At 28.4% G+C, this 14262-nt stretch overlaps 1 protein-coding gene across 1 annotated transcript in view; it reads right to left on the bottom strand.

Annotated features, from left to right (window-relative positions):
- Positions 1–14262, bottom strand: part of LOC126552394 (E3 ubiquitin-protein ligase RFWD3-like) — a 28517-nt gene that overhangs the window by 11139 nt on the left and 3116 nt on the right. The gene's annotated exons all lie outside the window — the stretch shown is intronic.

Here is a 14262-nt window from a genome sequence, read left to right as displayed (position 1 = left end):
ATCACCACTCATAGAAGAAACCACTGTGTCAATATTTAAATCTGTTAGATTGATCTGACTATCCAAACCAACAGATGCCAAAAGATGATCATGAAGAGGGTGGAACACCATGTCACGGATTTGTTTTTTATGCGCACAAATGTATTCATTAGAAAGTCTCATTAATTGTACATCCATTTTTCTGATCCCGTACGAATCCAATGTTGTAGTATCAGATTGCTGTGACATCACCTGATAATAAGTTCAGGTAAGCAAAATTTTAAGTTATTTTAATTTTATTTAAGTTCATTATAAGGACATGAATGACACACTCAAACACATAATATTTTATTATTGTTGCGTCTTACGTATATACTATACATACATGTTTGCCTATCAAATTTACATCAGACAAAATTTTATAAATAAATAAATAAAAGGGGAATGCAAAAGTGTAAAATATTAACTAAATATGCATATCTAAGACTACAAATGTGTTTTAATTTTGGGTATTGTTGTATAATTGGAAAAATATCATAATAATAGTTTTAAAAAAGAAGAGGTTTTTACATATTTGGAATTGGAAATATATCGATTTAAAATATAGGAGGGCATTCTATATAAATTTAACTTACAATTAAAACTTAGTTTTATTAATATTTGTTAATAATTTATTTTAAAAATGTACCTATTATGATTAGGTATTAATAAAATAAAATATTTCCTACAAAATCCAATGTTAGGTACATACAATTATTAATATAATAATAGTAGTAACTATATGTTTCAACCCTTGCCATGTTCAGGATATAACACAAAAAAAATCTAATTAAATAATAAATAAAAAAATAAAAAAAGTGAATTTAACTACCGAGTAATATATCATGTTATTGTGTGTAGGTAGCTTTGGTGATCAGGAAAAATGACAATGTTAGCTATTTACCAGCCAATAATTATTATATTTGATACTGTAGATTTTATAAATTTGTCTTTATAATTTTACAGAACAGGGAAAGTTTGATAATCATTTAAAAACAATAGCAAATCCTTAGGGAAAGTATTGTTATACTCAATAGGTACTTAATAATTATTATTTAAAATTTTAGTTATGGTGTATTAGTAGGTACCTATCTGTTGCCCCTTACATTTTTATAAACTATGTACCTACATTATTGAATATTAATCTAGGCATCTAATACATAGATAATATTATATATTATATTTATATAATATTTTTTAAATTAGAATGACAACTATTGTGATATCTTTATTGGACCTTAGCTTAAGCCTTAAACCAAGTACCTCAAAATAATGTTTGTCTATATAAGTACCTACTCATGTTTAAATACTTGACTGTCCCAAAAGATATTGACACAATGGCACGGAAAAAAACATTTCATTGTAAAATCAATATATTCATTAATCGGTTTAAAATTTTAAATAAATATACCTACATGCAATTTTATTATGATATATTACTTTATTGATTTATTGCATATCTTACTTCAGTTTAGATAATTATTTAAAAAATTGGACATCACTGCATTACATTTTTTTTTTTTTTTTTAGTAAGATTTCATTTAAATAATAAAAGTCAAGAAAGTAATATCTCTGTCTTGACATCTGAAAAATCAAATCTTAGACAATGTCCAGATCTGGCATTAACTGATCACCAACCACATCCAAATTTATTACCTAGTATATCAACAGTCGATGATGCCCCTAAAACTCAAATTATTGATAATAGTAATTCTTTAGTGCTTGATACAACAACATTACCAAATTTCGATGATGGTGTTGCACATTGGGCAGTGAACCATAATGTTCCAAAGACTACTGTGAATTCATTACTGTCGTTATTAAGAACCCACAAGATGTTTTTCATCATTACCTAAAGATAGTAGAACACTTTTACATACATCTAAATACGATTATACTTTTTTTACTGTAGAGCTTGGCTTGTATTACCATTTTGGAATTGCTAAAAGGATCTTTCAACACTATGTAGTCAACGAAGATGATTTTTCAATTAAAATTGCTATAAGCATTGATGGCCTTTATCTTTCAAAATCCAGTGGAAGTCAATTCTGGCCTATTTTAAGCTTATATAATAAATAAAATTAAGAAACCTAAAGTTTTTCCCGTTGGAATATATCACGGGTATACAAAATCCAATGATATAAACTCATCATGGGTGATCTTAAGGTCTGGAATATGATTGATATAAAATATAAAATGATGGTTATACATTTGAATAACTACACTTATGCTATGCCAATACTCCATACAGATATCTAAAAATTGTTTTTAATAATGTAAATATAAAATATGTTAATAAATATTAAACTGTATTATAAATATAATATAATATGTAAATTGACAAAATTTTTCAAAATAACAATGTTTACACGTCATAATTAGTACCTAATGTATTGTGGTTATTATCATCAGATATAGTTAATTAGGTAATTTATAGTTTATGTGTTATTTAATATTTATTATATATGAACTAGTTACTATTATAAATTAAATTAATATGTTATAGCTTTCTTTAAGTATGTGGTATGTCATTCACTTCAAAAAAGACAACACAGTTAACGTTGTACCAAGTAGTTGGTACAAAAATGGGCTGTGTGCATGGCCAATAAAAATTTCAAACATCAAAAAAATTGTTATAAAAAAATAACAACTACACAAAAAAGATTTTAAATGGCATATTGCCAGAAAGCTGGGGACTTGTTATGGTAAATATAATTATTATTATTATGGTGCATTTAATATTTTATACCTAACATAATATTGAAACTTTTACTAACAATATAGATCTGACTATCCAAACCAACAGAGGCCAAAAGATGATCATGAAAAGGGTGGAACACCATGTCACGAATTTGTTTTTTATGCGCACAAATGTATTCATTAGAAAGTCTCATTAATTGTACATCCATTTTTCTGATCACGTACGAATCCAATGTTGTTGTATCAGATTGCTGTGACATCACCTGATAATAATTTCATGTTTTTATAATTTAAAAAATAAACAAATCAACCCTATTTAACTAACACTTACCAACATCCTATTATTTTTATTATATGCCATCTCCACCGTTCTACTTCCATTTCCATTAAGTGTTTTGCATGAGTTGCCTAAGAAAATAAAAAAAGGACAATAATTAATATAAAAGTAAAACTATTTCATAATCAAAATAAAATATATTTAATGATAAGCTATTGTTGTGACAATAATAATTATTTTTCATTAATTCTCACCTCTTTCAATTTACGTTCAACAGCAGTTATCTCTGCTGTATGATCAACAGTTACGACGTTTTCAGCATATAAAACTCTAAGATCTTTTAAAATCGCTTTTGTGTTACATATTGGACAACTACTTGTACCATTTTCATTTTCAGTCTAAAACAAGAGAATATAAAACATATAAAAATGTACAAAAAAAAACCATTTGCTAAAATACTAACTAAAATCCATCTTTTTAAACAATGCTCTCCAAAAATATGACCACATTTCAAACATACTGGTTTATGTAAATCAGCACTTTTCATTTATCTAAACATATTGTACAAGAAGATGCTTCATCTGATTTGTATATAAATGAAGTAGAAAATAAATATATATATTTATATATAATATATTAAATAAATATAATGAATATAATATATATTAATAACGTAATATTAGAATAACATTTTTTAAAGAAAACTTATATGATTTACCATTATTAGTTTGTATTATAGTGACTATACTTTCTAATGTACGTTTCGCTGTAGACCTTGTAGATGTTTTTGAAGATGATGCTGAATCCATTGGAGATTCTGTAGGAAATCTTGCTTGAGGGTCTATGGGAAATCCTATTAGAGATTCTGTAAATCTTCCAGGTCTTGAAGTTGTTTGAGTAGGTACTTGCCACCACAATTACACTTGATGAACGAAAACCCTGAAGAAAAAAAATTAACTAAAAGCTTTAGTTATTAATTATAACAATTTTTAACTACTAAATAATTTGAAAATGTTCATATCTTGACAAATTTGATTAACATTTTAACTTCAAACGCTTATAAAAATAAAAAGTTATTATTTAAATATATTTTAAGAAACTTTTAAATTGCCATTAAAATAATTTGTGTTATAATATCTAAATATTTAATATTGTGTTAAATTGACTTCAATTGCCCATCAATAACTTATGTGGCCTTGAATAATACCTTTTTTATATTACAGTAGAAAAATCCTTATGAATCTTGTATTGTAAATTGTAGTCTTATACAATGTAATATTTTCAAAACTTGTTAAAAAATAAACCAAAACCTACAATAATTCAATTAAATTAAATTGCATGAGTAAATGTCAAATCCTAAGAGCCAATACAAATGTAGTAAGACTTCCATAATACAAAGACTTAAGAAGTTAGGTTATAGGTTTGATCATCTCCATGTAGAACCACACTTGTACAACGCGTAATCAACTAGGGGCCAAGGAAGATCCTCACATTCAACTTGCAGAAGATCTATTAAGATCTAAGAAATAATTCTGAAAATCTTTCAATAAAATGAAATAAACAAAAAATTATCAGAAACACTGTATAAGGTACTTATCATACCTACATCCGAGGCATTCAGAAAATTAATAAATTTTGAATATTAAACCCAGTTGAGCTTTTGCCAAATAATAACTTGGTAATTTAGTAATTACAGTCGAGTCTTGATAACTCGACCATCGATTACTTGATTTTTTTTACCCCTAGGGAATTTCTATATACTCACTGTTTATTTTTTCTAAACGTAAACATTTCAAGTGATATTGGGCATATGAAAAAATAATATGTTCAGTAACATCAACCTTGAAATTTGTGTCTAAAGGAGTGTGCGTAAATATTGAACTATAAACAGCTTTAATAAAATGCGATAACTGTTTAGCTACTTTACAATTTTAACCAAGTGCTAATTTGTGTTAATTAATTTTCATATTAAGATTATTTGAATTTAATTTCAGACATAGGTAACTAATGTTTAATATTTTAGTACATTTCAATCTGATAATAAATTTTAATAACCTTATGTTTGGTTTATAGGTACTTTTTAAATATTTCTCTAACAATACTATTATTGATTTCATGTAAATTAATTCTGTCGTTTCCTAAAGGGTGACTTTAAATTAATATTAATAAGACATTTTAATTTTTTTATTTTTATTTTATTAGGTATTATAAATAAGGTTTTTTATCATAAGTATAAAAAAACTAATATTATGATGTATTATATATTATTTTATAAATCTATGTTTAGTTGATTCATCCTCGTATTAAAATTAATTCTATTGATATATTCTAAATGTGTTATTTAACAATATTATTCATCATCACACTAATTAATATATAAAACTAAAATAACCAACGTTTCGCAGAGCTTTAAGTATCAGAAGTATAGCTAAAATGTATTCAGGTCTCAGGAGGCTATACCTGCAAGCACTATACGGGTGACAGTGGCGAATTCTCCAGGCATGCTTAGAAATAAAAACTTTATTAATCAAAATATAAAAATTATTTTATAATCAATAAAATATTAAGTATTTTAAAAGAAATATATTGTGTTATATTAATTCATTTATTTTTGTTAAACTTAGGTATCTGTGTTTATCTTTATTCTAACATTTTAATGACAGAGTATGCGATAGATGTGTGCGCAAGCTATACGACCCTTGTTATCGCTGTAAAAAAAAACCAGTTACTCCGAGATCCCATCTAGTAGCAGCCGCGTATTAATCACCCGGGGCATACTCATTCTGTTGCGCTTCGTCAACGTAATTTATAAAATTTACGTGTACGAGTAATGACAATTTTTTTTTATTTTAGTTGAAAGAGTTAGTCAAGTCTCAATACAATTATTAAAGTATTATTTAAGTAAGTTCTATTGTGTATAATATATGTTAAATAAAAGTCTTATTTATAAATCAATACAAACTTTTGTATTATTTATTAGTTATAAATTAAATAGAACTATAATACATTAAGATAAATTATCATGCCTATACATCAGAGTCAGCATTCACCACTGGCGGGTTCGCATGACACCCGCGGGTGTTGTAACAAGGACGCTTCTAAATGTTGGGATTGCAAGGGCGACCACAAGACGTCCAGTACGGCCTGCAGTTTCAGAGACCTAGCGGAGCAAGGCTTATTGCGCAGGACAGATTTCGGCCAGCAATGACCAGGTCTATTCGCATTGTACAGCACAACGTGAATAAACAACGTGTCTTGAGCTTATAGCTCAGGGACTTCTGCGCGGAGACCTCCGCCGATGTGGTACTAATCCAGGAACCAGTCATATGCAGTAAAAATATCTTTGGCTTCAAGAATTGCAAGCAATACTCGATAGGTAACGACTATGCTGGTGCAGAAGTCAATGAACAACGGCCTTAAGGTCATCGAGCTTGCGGATATGTCAAGCCAGAATGTAACAGCGGTGAAAATAAGCCATGGTGTAGAGATTAAGACGGTTACCGTGGTGTCGGCATATTTTAAATACAACAGGCCGACACCCTACTTCATAGCTAAGCTACGGGTGATCTTGGACCGTGAATCCCGCACCCTCATTGGGGTAGAAATCACCGGGCATTCTGTATTGTGGCATTGACCAACACATAATAGCAGAGGCCTCCTCACAGAAGAGCTTATAGAGGACTTCGACCTCATAGTTGCTAACTGGCCGGCAAACCCTGGACATATGACCGCGAAGTCATGGGGTCGTCAAACACGGACGTCGCAACCAAGTCAGCGGATAGACCGTCTGCGATTGTCCCTAATCTAACCTAACCTAAGCTAACCAACCAACCATGAGCCCGCGGTACACGGCCCAGATCTCGGAAGGATTACATCTGAGTTTTAACGCCGACGAAGCATCTTACCATTAATTTGCTTACCTCACAAGAACGAAAATGGTAAATCGGGATTTGGGGGAGCCCCACGGCGTTGAGCAATTGGCAACGCGCCATCACATGACGGTTTCAGCCAGGTAGTGGAAACCCGCGGTTTGGTTTCGGAGTGGCTATAGCAGGAGCTACTATATGGTTAATAGATCGAAACTTAGTCTAGTAGAATACTCCTAAGCTCTATCCAGCCTACCGTTGGGGTTATATGCACCGGAGGTTGGGCGTAACCAAAAACGGGAAGCGTTTCTAAGAGCTAACTTCTTCATTATTTCAATTGTAATGAATAATGATAAATAAAATAGTTGTAACTAGTTTATGAAAGGTTATTTTCTAGTGGGAAGTGGAGTTGGTGGCTCATTCTTAATTGTTATTATTATTTATTAAATTACAATAATACTAATATTCCCAGTACTATCAAGTTATTCTTAGACCTTAAACTTAAATTATTTGATAAATTTATTTTTACATTATTATATAAAGCCATTATTTTTACAAATATTTTTGGACGTTTTATTGGTTAGATCGATGTATATATTATGTTTTTCATTTAAAACAAAATTTAATTTTTTTAATTCCTATATCTTACAAACACCATCACGTTTCCATGCATGTGTCAATTACGCGTTACATTAACCGTCTATAGACGGATAAAATGGATTTTTAATAGGCAATTCAACTCGATAATGTTATCCAAGATAAAATGCATAGGTATATAAACAGAGTCGTTAGCGATCTAATAGAAATTTAAATTCCGTAACGTAGATACTTACCTACCAAAACATTATAATATATTAACATAATTTTATATTTTTTATAAATACCTTCCTGTTTTAAAAATTAGAGCTGTACTGTAGATAACTATTATAAAAAAATATATATATAAATTAGCTAACTAGTCATATTATAATGTACCTATAAGGCTATAAATATAATATAATATATTATTATTTATTATTATCAGTGGTGACTTGCGGAACTACAATTATTGAGGCCCTTGGACACAAATTTCTTGGAGGTTTTATTATATCTGTAATTCAACTTTCTTAACTAACATTGGTCTGTTTTCTGTACATAATAAAAATAAATAAATATTTATAGTAAATTAATAGGTACACTTAATTTATTAAATTATAATTTCAAAAACAATAATAATAATAGGTATTTTATTTACAATGAATGAAAATGACTTTTATCTGATACGGCCTTGAGCAAACGTCTTCACCTACCTACAACGATAAATTAAATTTTTAGCACGCTTATTTTTTAGATTTTACTTGTTTGTACAATTTGTACAATGTTAAACAGTGCAACATTACATATGGAAATACATATAGGTTATGGAAGCCGGACGGTGAGTTTAACTTTTGTTGAATTAATGTAAACATGTGTTTGTTATTCACCATAATAAAAATCGATAAAAAAATTGGTAATAAATTTATCATTATATTATTAATTTCAAGAAATTTTGACATTTTTTGAGTTTATTTACATAAAATCAAAATAAGTATGCAGAGGTAATTTTAATATGTTATAATATTTTTTGCAAGTACATATCTACGTTATGGAATTTAAATTTCTATTCGATTGCTAACGACTTTGTTTATATACCTAAGCATTTTTTCTTAGGTACCTACCATTATCGAGCCGAATTGCCTATTATAAATCTATTAGGTATTAGTAGGTACCTACCTATATCCTTCTACACGACTAATGTAATCCGTAATTGACACACCCATGGAAATGCGATGATGTCTGTAGGATAGGAATTTTAAAAGATTAATTTTCGTTTTATGTGAAAAACACAATTTGTACGTCCACCTAAACAATTGAATGTCCAAAAATATTTTATAAAATAATTGAAAAAAATTTGAATAATCGCTTTTTTCAAATTAAATTATAAGTGTTAATCTATGTTTATAAATTTATAATAATCTTTTATACGAAATATATTCGTAATCGCAGTATCGCATTTATAGTAAACATTTTATCAAAACAATTATTTTTATTAGAAGCTACTCCCAAAAAAAATGACTTAAATGATTTTAACAAAGATTTGTGTCTAGCCTTAGTAGCAGCTAACATACCTTGGTATAAAATGCAAGTTCCTCAATTTCGTACATTTTTAGAGAAATATACTGGCAAACATACCTATACCAGATGAAAGTGCGTTACGTAAAAATTATCTCGAGCCGTGCTACTATAATACTTTAACAAAAATTTAAAATGAAATTGGTGAAAATAATATTTGGATTGCTGTAGATGAAACTACAGATACAAATGGTCGTTATGTTGCAAATTTACTGGTGGTATTATTAAAATCAAATACTCTGACTAGCCTATTTCTCCTGTCATGCAAAGTTTTATTTACAACATAACTTATGAGTATACCTATCTATGATTATAATATATTATATATTATATGATTATAAATTTTGTATATTATGGTATTTAAATATTTTACACATTACAGTATGTGTGGTAATATTTTTTGATTTGGATATCGTTTCAATAAAATATTTTTGGACACTTAATTGTTTAAGTCGACGTATATTATATTGCGCTTTTCACATAAAACGAAAATTAATCTTTTAAAATTCCTACCTTACAGACATCATCGAGTTTCCATGGGTGTGTCAATCACGCATTACATTAGCCGTCTAGAAGGATTAGGAATAGGCAATTTAGCTCGATAATGGTACCCATGATAAAATGCGTAGGTATATAAACAGAGTCATTAAAGATCTAATATAAATTTAAATTCCGTAACGTAAATACTTACGATATATATATCCATATATATATGCGTACGTATATATATTATAGATCCCGGATTTATATGCATTTAAAAGTATCAAAATAATACATATAATATACAGCAAAAATCATTAAAATATGCAACAAATATACAGTAAAAATCATTAATATATGCAACAAATATGCATTTACAAAATTTACCTATATTTAAAAATTCAAAGTTATATTAAGTATGAAAAAAATATAAGATAATGAAATATAATAAAATATAAATGTATAAATAAGAATAAGTATAAATAAATACATAAATATTACTGTTTAAAAATAAAGTAAATATACAACTCAATATGTGTTTTTATTCTTTATTGTTAAAATGATAGGTAGGTATTCAAGTTTTTCTTCGGTAAAACTATGCCATCCATCTGTCAATAAATGCTTGTATATCGAAAATGATCGTTCACAATTAACTGAAGTTATTGGGGCAAATTTTAAAAAGCTTAAAATCATTGGATCTTGAAAGTTATTACAACTATATAACAACTATATTATATAATTAAATTTATTACATCGATAACGACGATGTAACGATTAGATAACAGCAGATAAACTATTTCTTTTAAGGTGCCCACACACTGCAGCGGTAGCGGTGGCGGTGGCAGTAGCATTAAAATGAGTCTGGACACAATTTTACCGCCACCGCTGCAGTGTGTGGGGACCTTTAATACAATGAGATTACCTCAACTATTTCTAATGTATATACAATATTTTCCATATAATAGGTACGTATTTTAAATTAAGATAGCTAAAACTGTGTAGCTAATTCCGCGTCCCATCGACCAACATTTTTTCGCAACACCGCATTTATTGAAATATGTATTTACGGTCAAATATGCAAAAATATGCAAAATAAAAATTTAACAGAGAATTCAAAAGAGTACGATTCGTGAAGATATAATAAACAAAAATTGGAAAAAGTGAAAAGGAAAAAATATGCGAAAACATACAAATCCGAGCTTTAAATATTAATATTTAATATTCTTATATAATAAAATATTATATAGGTACAGATAAATAATGCCAAGTATTAATAATTTGGCAGTACAAGGTTAAACGAACCATTTGAAATCGTTATTGAAACATGTGAAGGCAATATATATATTATATATACAGGGTGATTTTTTTATCAAACAACACTCATTATTTCCAAAAGTATTCATGTTTTTGAAAATATTTTTTTACATAGTTTCTAATTGTTAAAAAAACATTTTTATAAAAAAATTATATTTTTAAATATTTTTTATCCTTATAATTTTATAAGTTTTTTACTTTTTTGAATGACAACATAGATTTTTAACTTCATATTCCAAAGCAAAATAATTTTCTGAGTAATTCGATACACAAAAATTGAATTTAGGGTGAGTAGTTTATGAGTTATACTTATTCAAAGTTTAGACAAGCGGAGTAGTGGACAAACATTTTGCGGGGTAACCCCGTACCACTCCACTCCGCGCAGCTTAACTTTAAATACGTATAACTCATAAACTACTCACCCTAAATTCGATTTTTATGTATCGAATTACTCAGAAAATTATTCTGCTTTGGAATATGAAATTAAAAATCTATGTTGTCATTCAAAAAAGTAAAAAACTTATAAAATTATAAGGATAAAAAATATTTAAAAATATAATTTTTTTATAAAAATGTTTTTTTAACAATTAGAAACTATGTAAAAAATATTTTCAAAAACATGAATACTTTTGGAAATAATGAGTGTTGTTTGATAAAAAAATCACCCTGTATATGTGTGAGTATATATGTATGTATGTATGTATGTATGTATGTATGTATGTATGTATGTATGTATGTATGTATGTATATATGTATATATAGAGAGGGACTAAACTCACGCTTTGTAAGAATTTTGGTAGAATAATGTTATGGGTCGTTTTTTTTTTGTTCGTTTCACGTTCAATAGAGACCTACACAGGTTAATGCTGTACAATGTACATATATGTATATCATATAAAAGGGACTGTCTCTATTCAAAGAAACGTCTTGCAGGTGTGCAGTGTTATAACAACTGCCTTCACAATATGTTTCTATACCTAACGATTTCAATGGTCCGTTAAAACTTGTACTGTCAAATTGTTAATACCTCGCGGTAGTTATCTGTACATAATATTTTATAATATAAGATAGGGGTCGGTAAAATTCGATGTCCGGTGTGTGGAAGTCACATTCGTGGTGGTATAGTGAAAATCGTTTCACCTGAAATTCGGTCGGAAATGGTATTCGGGTGTCTAGAAAAGAATTCACTAAAAAAGTAGGAAAAGTACTAAAGTCGGTTGTCGTGTATCCGTACATTAAATTAGTATTTTTTTTTATTCTATTCTCTTTTATAAAACATTTTATCATTTGGTGTAAATGTAAAGGAATGTAAAAGTTTGTTTCGATGCTTTCCCGGTTCTTTTTAAACTTTTTTAATTTTAATTAAATATAATAAATAAATAAATACGAAAAATGGTAATTGAGTGTCTAGCTATCTGCAGCCATCACATGATGTAAATCGATATCCGATAGTGCAATCCGCCTGCGGTGGATTGTCGTACCTCCTGACATCGATTGATTAATGTTTGCAAGTCGAATAACATGTGAACATTCAAGTTAAGTTGTCAGGCGAATTGCACTGTCGAATATCGATTACATCATATAATGACTGATAACTAGACACTCAATTACCATTTTTTCGTATTTATTTGTTATATTTAATTACAATGAAAAATGTTTAAAAAGAACCGGGAAAGCATCGAGTAATACTCTTACCATTCCTTTATATTTACACTAAATGATAATAATTTATTTTATAGAATAGAATAAAATTAAATATAAAATAAAAGACTCCCGAATACTATTTCCGACCGAATTTCCGGCGAAACGATTTTAACTCGACCACTTCGAAGGCGCCTTCTACACACCCAACATAATCGTATATTATAAAATATGTACAGATAAGTACTACAAGGTATTAACAATTTGACCGTACAAGTTTAAACGGACCATTGAAATCGTTAAGTATAAAAACATGTGAAGGCAGTTGCAATAACACTGAACACCAAAAAGACGTTTCTTTGAATAGAAACAGTCCCTTTTATATGATATACATAATATGTATATTATAATATGTACATTGTACAGCATTAACCTGTGTAGGTCTCTATTGAACGTGAAACGAACAAAAAAAAAAATCGACCCATAACATTATTCTACCAAAATTCTTACAAAGCGTGGGCTTAGTCCCTCTCTATACATACATACATATTCATATATATATATAATATATAATGCATATATTGCCTTCACATGTTTCAATAACGATTTCAAATGGTTCGTTTAACCTTGTACTGCCAAATTATTAATACCTGGCAGTAGTCATCTGTACATAATATTTTATAGTATAAGAATATTAAATACCTATTAATACGTATTTACTATATATACGTACGCATATATGTATATGGATATATACATATATATTAAGTATCTACGTTACGGAATTTAAATTTATATTAGATCGCTAACGACTGTTCATATACCTATTTATTTTTTCTTGTGTAATTACCATTATCGAGCTGAACTGACTATTATAAATGTATTATATCCGTCTAGACGGCGGCTAATGTAATGCGTAATTGACAAACCTATGGCGCCCGGAGTCTCCACCAAATCTGTAACGTGGTTCTATACAGGTAATATCGGTAGTTTTTTCTGCTATTGTGTTTTTTGTGAGTTTGGTGTGATTGTGTGCGTGTAAAATTTTTATAAAGAACGTACGGACTCAGAAATGCAATGAATTAAAACGATACTCCGTTAACGTAGGTATACGATTATATTGTAGCAATAATAAGCTTAGTTAAGACAAATATTAAGTAAATAAAAGATTAGTGCATATATTGAGAGCGTATTTGTACTTTTTTAAGCACATAGGTGAAAACGTATTTAATATTTTTTAGGTACATCAAATTCTGAGCCAAAAGGTGAGATATAACTAAAAGGGCAGCTCATCAGTATGTAACATTGTAGGTAAATTAATAATAATCTAAATAATCAAATAATCAATAATATTGTTCTATCATCAAACTACGTGTAAAAATGTGTACACTACAAATATGTCAAAAGGTAGTATAATATAAAAATAGTATTTAGCTGTAATAGTTATTACTATTACAGATTTTTAAATTATTAACTAATAAAAAATAAAAGTCGGCAAGTGGGTACCGCTCTGCTGTACATTAGGGGGTGGAGTGGACCTCGGACTAGGGTAGATTAAATTTGAATGCAATGATAGGTATCATTGTATACGAAAAACGATTCTGAACGGAGATGATTTGTCAGTCTAGAATATATTATAATTAAATATTATCATATATTCTATTTTGAAACAAATATTCCGATTTCATAAAAATTTAAAACTTAAACGCCCAAAACATTTTTCCTATAATGACGCTTAAAATTTTCTTTATAGCTTTTTGAAGCAAAACTTATGGAAAACTTAGTGTTGAATTTTTTAACGTTAGATATAAATAC

The sequence above is a fragment of the Aphis gossypii genome, chromosome X (genome assembly GCF_020184175.1).
Source record: "Aphis gossypii isolate Hap1 chromosome X, ASM2018417v2, whole genome shotgun sequence".
Taxonomy (NCBI): Eukaryota; Metazoa; Arthropoda; class Insecta; order Hemiptera; family Aphididae; genus Aphis; species Aphis gossypii.
Note: the sequence above shows the minus strand (reverse complement) of the source record. Positions and strands in the feature narration are given on the sequence as shown.